This window comes from Ixodes scapularis, unplaced genomic scaffold (genome assembly GCF_016920785.2).
Source record: "Ixodes scapularis isolate PalLabHiFi unplaced genomic scaffold, ASM1692078v2 PGA_scaffold13__105_contigs__length_92229423, whole genome shotgun sequence".
NCBI lineage: Eukaryota > Metazoa > Arthropoda > Arachnida > Ixodida > Ixodidae > Ixodes > Ixodes scapularis.
Window position 1 is genome coordinate 58,880,154 of NW_024609839.1, and position 10,049 is coordinate 58,890,202.

Consider the following 10,049-nt stretch of genomic DNA (forward strand, 5'->3'; position numbering starts at 1 on the left):
GTTAGCCAATAAGAACACTGAGGAACTAGTCACGAATCAAGTAACTTGAATTAACGTAATAAGCTACGCCCTCTTCGTTTCGGGAGCTGTCACTATAACGAGTTTATTAAAAGCTCGAATGTTTGCCTTTATGCTGCGTAAACGCGAGATTTGTTCTCTCAACTTCGATACAGGCTATTCTATAACTACTGTTTCCTTTCCCCAGTATATGAAGTGTTTCGTAAACGTCGGGTAACTACTCTGTTCAACGAGTAGAACATCGTCGAACTTCGTTGATTCTTGACAAAAGTTCGAACGTCGAACCTCAGGTTTGACAACAATGTTCGCGGCACCCTTATTATAGGTAATTAAAGGTGAAGCTGATATTCGACCCACTAGGGAAAAGAGAAAGTAGACGGACAGCGTCTTTGAAACGCTGGCCTTCCGCTTGCTTCCGTCCCTTTTTGCTTTGTCTTCGAGTTTCCTACCCAGTTTAAAGGTTTGAACATCGCGACTAAAAATAAAACGCCTGAAAAACATGGTCAGCTTCGGCCCCTTGTTTTTTTTGTTTTTTTTTTTGTATTTTTGTTATATCAGGTATATTACTATCATTTGAGAAGGTATGCGTTTTATAATCTACTGAGAAGAAAAGGATTCCCTATAAAGAGAAAGAGAGAAAAAGCTGAAGGATGTGGAGAGTTAGAAATACAAATTATAAAAGTCGTACGGAAGTCATTATCGGCAATTTTGATTGCGTGCTCTTTTTTTTTTAATTTTATCTATTCTGTCGTTTCTTTTTTTTTTTGACCGCATGGTGCTGTGAATCGAAGGCTGGGGAGTGAACTTGTCTCCTATAGCTTTCTGTTCTAGACGCTAGGTGCCGTCGATTTCTCTGGAGTCGTCAGTGCCATGTTACATATAATCTTGTGTTTTTGGACACATCCATACTTTTTTTGTTCGCTAGGTTTTTTGCGTGTTTTGTTCTCTCGAAAATGCGCTGTTCCACACTGCCTCGGTTGCATTTCCTTAAATCGTTTAACCATGTCTCGACGTCTGCCAAAACCGTACGTTCCATGTGAATAACCCCTACATAACGCGAATTCTTTATGACTTTCCTAACCGTTCTTCCTAAAGGTTTCCTAACCGACGAGGTATTACATAGTAGCACCAGCAACAGTCCTATTGGATCCGAATTCGAACACAACTACTCACAGCGAAATCGAAGATGATGGCGAGAAATCATACTGACCCAAGCCGTCGTCGTCGCAGCAGTAGCACTCCTTGCCGTCGCCCAGGGAGATGAGCTCGCAAGAGGCGCCCTTGACATCGACGGCAAACGAACACACCTCCGTTGGACAAGTTGATCTCCGCAAACTTGAAGCAGTCGCGCCCAAAAGCAGCCCCACGGTGACCACCATCGCAAGTGTCGACATGCTCCCGACCTGTCCTATTCTAAAGTCGCTCCGACAGTCACTCTGAAGTCACTCTTTCTGTCGGTCGGAAAAGAAAGAAGAGTCGTCTGGATGTCCCGTCGTAAACAACGGAACGCTCTTATATATACCGGTTCCGCCCTCCTCCCCTTCTCCACTTCCTCCTCCTCATTAACATCATCATCATCTAGTCTTCGATAACTCGCTCGGCGGTGTCACGAATGTTAAGTTCTCGAAGGTGCAGCCGGCGTGTGCGCAATCCTTGCGTGCGTGACAGATCTCTCCTCCGCTCGTTGAGGCAGGATGAGAAATCTCTTTCTCGGGTTGAGATCATTAAAGAGTAACACCGATCCAAAGTCGGACCACAAAAAATGCCTGGTATCGCTTCAGTGAAAAAAAAAAAAAAAAAAAATAAGAAGCGCGGCTAAAGTTAAAATAGTACGTCAAAGGGAAGCGCGCCGCTGTCTCTATACTACAACCGTCGTCCAGAATGCAATTACCAGCTTCTCAGCGGACCGCCGGCCGGTTAGCCGTCGCTGAAACAACGCTGGGAAACGACGTCAGGCTCTTACTCTATTTTATTTCAAATATAGTTGTAATGAGATACGACTTTCCGCATTCTTCGTCGCGATGGAAATCACACGTCAAGAGCATGAAAAAAAAAAGAAAAAAAAAAGAACAACTTTGTCGTTACATGCTTAGACGGCGCGAGTTTATTCTTCCAGACTACGGCGATATTGTTTTAGGTTTCAAGCCCCCCACCCCTTTTTCCTTTTTTTTTTTTTTTATTTTACCTCGAAAGTAAATTGCATAGGCTAAAGTAAATGTAAATTGCATCTCCGCCCTAATGTATCGCTAGCGGTCCGAAGGAATCGTAGTTTATTTTTGAATTAAATAAAAATAGGCAGTGCGTTACGATAGCTAGCCCCTAATTGGACACTAGGCCAAGCCATATACTGACGCAGCAGTCGCGTCCATGTTATGTCTGTTCTAAATCTCACTGGGATCATCCACAGAATCCACCATTTTAAAATAAAAGGCGTCACGCGACATAAGACGAAACACCGTAGCTCAATGGTGCCAGCGGGATCTACCTTCCTTATGGTCGATAAAGTGTTCTCACCACGGGCCCGCACTCGCTTGGGCACCTGCTCCCGTATTTTCGCGTCGGAACTATCTGAACCGGCGATTTCCGAAAATGGTCCATTGTGGTGCAGGGACTCTGGTTATTCTAGGTAGGGTGACCCCCTTCCCGCTAGCGACATGCGGGAAACGCTGAAAGGGGAAAGTGGGGGAGAGAGGGGAGAGTAAGAGAAAAGCGGTATTGTTATGATTGTGGGAAAAAAAAAACATTTAAAGGAAGTTTATTACGGCGCACACCACGAAATGTGGCTCTGCTAACATATTTAGCATATACACCTGCAAATCGTGTTTCGGCAATTAATCTCCCCCAGTACTATACAAACACACACACACACACACAGACACACATACACACACACATATATACTATATATATATATATATATACAGGGTGTTTCAGAGAACGCAGGCCCCAAATCACTCCTGCAAAAACTACTTATCACAACGAAAAAAGACTTGTGACGTTTTGGTCCTGGGCCAGGGGCCCATTTAAGGAAATTATTAAAGTCCCGGATAATTAACTTGTTAATTATTTTTGCGTAATTAACTTTTTAAATATTGTGTTTCAGGGCATGGTTTCAATTAGAAAATTGCTCAGCATCGTCGAAAACCACTAAACCAACAAATTTCAGAACGATAGAAGGCACGCGAAGCATTTTACGGCTTTCTGAAAAACCGCACAGATCCGACGGGTTTTTAATTTCGGTTTGCTATCGGAGCGCATCTCAGCCTCGGAGGCACCGCGCCCCGTGGAGAGATAGTGCAACCAGACTCTGCTGCGTCGCGCGATGACAGCGCAGCAGAGGTTGGTTGCACTATCTCTCCACGGGGCGCGGTGCCGTCGGAGCCCAGATGCGCTCCGATAGCAAACCGAAATTAAAAACCCGTCGAATTTGTGCGGTTTTTCAGAAAGCCGTAAAATGCTTCGCGTGCCTTCTATCGTTCTGAAATTTGTTGGTTTAGTGGTTTTCGACGATGCTGAGCAATTTTCTAATTGAAACCATGCCCTGAAACACAATATTTAAAAAGTTAATTACGCAAAAATAATTAACAAGTTAATTATCCGGGACTTTAATAATTTTCTTAAATGGGCCCCTGGCCCAGGACCAAAACGTCACAAGTCTTTTTTCGTTGTGATAAGTAGTTTTTGCAGGAGTGATTTGGCCTGCGTTCTCTGAAACACCCTGTATATATATATATATATATATATATATATATATATATATATATATATATATATATATATATATATATATATATATATATATATAGTTTTTTTGTCAAGCTTTACAGAAATGTTTAAAAAAGAACAAAGCCGTGAAAGTTCCATTTATGCGGTTTGTGGGGGTGAGTTTTAAAATAACGATCACCATGGCAACCGACAGCGATGAGCCAATCACCTTGAGAGGTTTTGTCGTCTGTATGTTGGTATTTGTTTGTGCCCGGCTAGCAGGTGGGAAGGCAATGGCGCTATACTTACCCAGATCGGGTGACTTCATTCCATACGACTGAGCAAAAATCCAGTTTGGACGAAACAAGCGCGCGAAATAGATTAATCATGCTTACGTGAGTACGAAAATTCCGCGTCATTTGGGAAATAACGCCCTAGCACCTGATAAGAGTCATTCACAATCTTTGAAACGTGCTTAGCAAACGAGAGGCGAGAATAAAACAGCATTTCCAGGTCACAAATAGTATACGACCTCGTGATGGCTGGACCTAACATGGGATACGGGTATTCAATGCAGCCTGTCTGACGATTATACATAAAAAAAAACCTTGGTTTTATTTGGGTTAAGTACTAAGTAAATTATTTTTCATGTACCAATTTAGAACTGCTGTAACATCGTTTTGCATCATCTGGCAGTCAGTAGTTGCATGAACTTCCCGATAACGTTTTACATCATCTGCAAACTGCATGCAGCACCTATGATGCTGCTCACTATCTGCCAGATCATAGCCAAAAATGGTGAATAACAGCGGCCCAAGATTGGACCGGCGCTTCAGTATTCAAAACATACGACGTAGAAAAACTCCCTTCATAAAGCACTCTGGTGTTCCACCAAGATAGCTTGGCAATCAACTGCAAAACGAACTAGTCATGCCGAATGCTGACAATTTGGCAAGTAACAACTTATGACCTACAAGATCAAAAGCTTTAGTGCAATCGAAATAAAGGGAATGTGACCTTAGGTAAAGTGTGTTCCAAGAATGATACAAGGTAAGTTTCCAAATGATACCGCATTTAGTGTAATTGAGGTTAATTTGCTGAAGAAGCTCGATAAACACGTCAAATGTTGTTGCTTTTTTTTTTTCTTTTTGGCAGCAACAGTCTGAACTGTAGTCTTAGAATTGCCACAGGGACATCAAGCTTAATTTGTTAACAGAACTTGAGAGAACATGCGCTCGGAATCCGCGTTCTATATGGGCAGTGATAAGATCTTCAGAGCACCTTCTGCGAGGTCGAGGAAAAGGACATACGCCAGGAAGCCACTTGTACGACCGCTCCGAGCCAATACTTTCGGCAGGTCGTATGGTCCAAGGTGCTTGAAACAGACTGCAGGTGTCGGATTTCTGATTCAAGCTCATAAAAAGGACATAAAAAAAGTGAGGTGGAAGTCTCAATATGTCCAATTGCTCTTGACGCTATCTGTGGTTTCTGGATTTATGGCATTGATCCCTCGAAGTGCGGACGAAGCATCTGAAGTTGCTTCTGAACTGCTATTTGTTTCAAGAAATAAAAGCAGCGTTCTCGGACATTTCTTTGAATTTCGAAGAGAAGTCTAGATAGCCTTTCACCAATGGCGTCCCACGGGTCGGCTGTTTCTAACTCACGAAGACGGGTCTCATGTCGACAAGGTGTAGGGATAGCAAATTTGCTGACGTGTTGTGTCGCAGCACTGACGGATTCAGAATTCTCTTCGAGATTTCCAGATACAGGTTTTCAAGCTCCCGAAAGACTGCCAAGGGGTCTGCGACACTGCTTTGAAAAAACTTGTTGATGCGCTTTTGTTCATTTTAGCTTTAGGATTGGCCGCTCGTTCAGTATTGTGATGACCAGAAAGTGCCAGCTCTTGCTTAGTATTCCTTTAAAGCCCGTCGCAATGTCAGAAGTGATGCGTCATCTTTCTGCCTGTTTGTAAACAAACATTTATTTGAGTGCAAATGCGCCAGAATTTAAGTTAATAAGTAGCCAGAAAGGGCCAGACCGACGAACTACATTTTTTGACGCCAGACAAATTTTAAAGCAGTGACGTCACTGGGGGTAAGGAGGAGGGGGAGGGGGAGATTGGGCACGAGTGTTGCGCCAATGCTCGGCCGGGGCTCGTGCTCAATCGGCACGTCGAAGATCGGGTTCGGGCCCAATAGCCGAGTTAGCGCCATCTGACTGCGATGAAGTTTCATGAAGGGAGAGGAGGCGATGCGGAGGCTTTGATTATTCTAGGCGGTGTTGGTGCAGCTAAGCAGTAAAAGGGGGGTAGTTCGCGGCGGGCAATAGACCGATCTCACCAGTCAGTTTGACTACACCACCGCAATGACAATGCATCGAGGGAACTTTGGTCTTTCTGCACGTGCGAGAACCTCGCTGGAGCCTTGCGCGTGTAGAGCACGAGGCGGCACGAGCCCTCTCGTGCACTGCCGTTTCCCTCCAGTGAACTAAAGTTATGGCGGCGTCAGGCCTGCTCCGACGCAGCGACCCTACCTTTGTCAGTACTGTAGACGTTTGAGAAAGTGAATGGCACCCGAACCATATAAGTTCACAAACAATTTTTTTTATTCAACCGTGTACACGAAAATGGGTAGATTCTTCGAAACCTTCCAACATTTACGAGTACGTATATGCACGCGTTGTGGGGAGGAGGCTCAGAAGCGTCTGATGCAGCGGCAGTTGCGCGTATCGACCGCGCCACCCCGGCAGTGGAGAGCGCAGCCTCCGAATCTCCGTCGCCCTCCGAACGTCGCCCGTTCGGTCCTTCCGGGCCGCCCTGAAAAAAATACCAAAGGAACTTGCAACATTTTCACGACTCCGACTCGAGAAGACTCAAAAGGGGAAGCGTATATACTGTGCGTCAGAGATGCCGCGAACCTCGAGGGGTTCAAGCTGACCACGTTCGAATTTTTCCCGAACTTTGGTCGCAGACAACTTTAGAAACGTCGGGCGTTGCTAGTCTCGTGCATGTCATTATCCTTCCGGAGCCAATGAGATTGCAGCATTAGCCGATAAGAACGCCGAGGAGCCAATCGCGAAGCAACAAATGTGAATTGTGTAATAACCTGCGCCCTCTTCGTTTCTGGAGCTGTCACTATAACGAGTTTATTAGAAGCTCAAATGTTTGCCTTCGTGTTGCTTAAACACGGGGCTTGTTCTCTAAAAGTTCGAGACAGGATGTTTTCTATTTATTTTTTCCTTTCCCCAGTATTTTAAATGTTTCGTAAACGTCGGGCAACTCTGTTCAACGAGTAGAACATTGTCGAACTTCGTCGAATCCTGACGAAAGTTCGAACGTCGAACCCCAGATTTGAAAAAAATCTTCGCGACATCTCTATTATGGGCAATTAAAAGATGAAGCTGATATTCGACCCACTAGGGAAAGAAGAAAGTGGATAGACAGCGTCTTGAAACGCTGGCCGTCCTTTTTACTTTGTCTTCGAGTTTCCTCTCCAGATTCAAAGTTTAAAAATCGCGACTGAAAAAAGAAAAAAAAGAAAAAGAAACGCCTGAAAAACATGGTCAGCTTCGGCCCCTTGTATTTTTTTTTTTTTTTGTATGTGTAATTTTTTTTTTTTCATATCAGGTATTTTACTACCATTTGCGATGGTATGCGTTTCACAACTTACTGAAAAGAAAAGGACTCCCTATAAAGAGAAAGATAGAAAAAGCTGAAGGATGTGGAGAATTAAAAATATAAATTAAAAAAATCGTACGGAAGTCAATATTAACAATTTTGATCCCGTGTTTTTTTTTTTGTTTTTGTTTTTGACCGCATGGTGCTGTGAACCGAAGGCTGGGGAGTGAACTTGTCTCCCATAGCTTTCTGTTCTAGACGCTAGATGCCGTCGATTTCTCTTGTGTCGTCAGTGCCATGTTGCATATAATCTTGTGTTTTTGGACACATCCATACTTTTTTGTCCGCTAGGTTTTTTTGTATGTCTTGTTTTCTCGAAAATGCGTTGTTCCACACTGCCTCGGTTGCATTTCGTTAAATCGTTTAACCATGCCTCGACGTCTGCCAAAACCGTACGTTCCATGTGAATCAGTGTTGCGGAGTTGCCACTCCGGAGTTGGAATGGGAATGAAATGGCGGCAACGTTGAGGAGAATGGAATGGGAATGGAATTAGGTGCCTTTTGCCCGGAATGGAATGGGAATGGAATGGGTCCCGGTTCTTTATTTTATTTTATAATTTTTTTTTTGGAGGAAGGGGGGGGGGGGGGGGGGGGTTACATTTAGCTAAACCGAGCAAGTCAGCCGAGTCAGTTGCTCAGAAATAAAATGAGCAGCGTGAAACTGCTAGCCCATGTGGAGCCCTAACATACTGTAGGCAAAGAAATTCAATACTAAAAACAAGCGTCAAAGCAAAGAACAGAGAAGGGAGGGGGGAGGGGGGGGGGGGGGGGCGGGTGGCGCCTTTCGCGAACGCGCAGACGACAGGCTTCACATGTGTTTTACGAGGGCGAAACAAGAAAGCAAGCACCAAGCAAAAGAAACAAAGGGAGCAGCAAAGGATGAAACCGCCATGCACGGCTCCTCATCATTCTTTTTAATTGTCTTGCGTTTTTTTTTTTTTTTTTTTTTTTTTTTTGCTACGGCATGGAGCGTACATGCGCGTGCACAGACTGAGATCTGGGAGCGGGAGCCGACCCGTAACTCGCAGAGCTCTGATAACTCGTTGACTCGCACGCCACCGAAAGATGATCAGTTATTGTTTTCTTATAGTTCGAGGAGCGTTGTTTAGCAGCTGGCCAACCCTACTGCCTTCCACGTTCATTCGCGCGCATTCCTTTGCAGTGCGAAATGTGGGTTTGCTTCGGCATTGTAACAAAGCGAGATTTACTTCTCTCTTCTCCTCTTGCGCTTTGCTCCGACGCCTTTTTTTTTTTTTTTTTTTTCTATACTGCATTTTTACGTGGAAGTCTGTCTTTTACTTGGTCTTTGTTCCGATGCTTGTTTTCTGTGTTAAATGTTTTACATTCAAATGGGTTAGGGCTACAAGCAAGCTAGATGATGCCCGCTCATTTCCTTTGACTTTAGTCTCTGCATACCTTGTTTCACCTTGCAATGGACCTCTTCGGACGCTACGAGTCACCCCAGGCAATCCAGCACCGTGAACTTAGTAATATCAGTGCTTTTTTGAGGCATTTAGTTGTTTTTGTTTTTTTTTCTGCAATTGTCTATCCGTCGATAATGTCAGCTTTATGCTGCTTATGCCGGCAAACGGAATGTAGCTGTCAAGTGCCAATGTTTACGCTTAGGAATTAGAGGAATGGAATTGAACGATTCAGCCATTCCAGGAGTGGGAATGGGTCCAGTGTCCCCATTCCTAGGAGTTGAAAGGAATTGAATTATCGCAAACTCTAATTCCCCGGAATGGAATTGGAATGGAATGGGGGTGCCCATTCCGCAACACTGATGTGAATAACCCCTACATAACGCGAATTCTTTATGTCTTATAAAGGTTTCCTAACAGACGAGGTATTATATAGTAGCACCAACAACAGTACTATTGGATCCGAATTCGAACACAACTACTCACAGCGAAATCGAAGATGATGGAGAGAAACTATACTGACCCAAGCCGTCGTCGCCGCAGCAGTAGCACTCCTTGCCGTCGCCCCGGGAGACGAGCTCGCAAGAGGCGCCCTTGACATCGACGGCAAACGAACACACCTCCGCTGGACAAGTCGATCTCCGCAAACTTGAAGCAGTCGCGCCCAAAAGCAGCCCCGCGGTGACCAGCATTGCAAGTGTCGACATGTTCCCGACCTGTCCTATTCTAAAGTCGCTCCGACAGTCACTCTGAAGTCACTCTTTTTGTCGGTCGGAAAAGGAAGAAGGGTCGTCTGGATGTCCCGTCGTAAACAACGGAACGCTCATATATATATACATACCGGTTCCGCCCTTCTCCCCTTCTCCTCCTTTCCTGTCGTCCTCTAGTCTTCGATAACTCGCTCGGGGGTGTCACGAATGTTTCGTTCTCGAAGGTAACGAAGCCGGCGTGTGCGCAATCCTCGCGTGCGTGGCAGATCTCTCCTCCGCTCGTTGAGACAGGATGAGAAATCTCTTTCTCGGGTTGAGATTGTTAAAGAGCAGCACCGCTCAAAAGTCGGACCACAACGAATGCCTGGTATCGCTTCAGTGAAAAAGAAAAAGAAGAAAAAAAAAATCAGCCAAAGGTAAAATAGAACTAATTAAAACTTTGGTTTGGGCTAGTTCGTCCATGGTAGGTATAAGGTTTAAAAGCGCAAACAGACAGGGACAATAGAAAATAACACAAAC

General features: G+C 44.6%; 1 non-coding gene across 1 annotated transcript; it reads right to left on the minus strand.

Moving 5' to 3' along the window:
* Positions 1 to 6,305: 6,305 nt before the first annotated feature.
* Positions 6,306 to 9,658, minus strand: LOC8041640. Its single transcript, XR_005714906.2, has 2 exons — positions 9,344 to 9,658; positions 6,306 to 6,538 (listed from the first exon to the last, which is right to left on the minus strand). It is a non-coding gene; the product is annotated as an uncharacterized LOC8041640 (transcript).
* Positions 9,659 to 10,049: the final 391 nt, after the last annotated feature.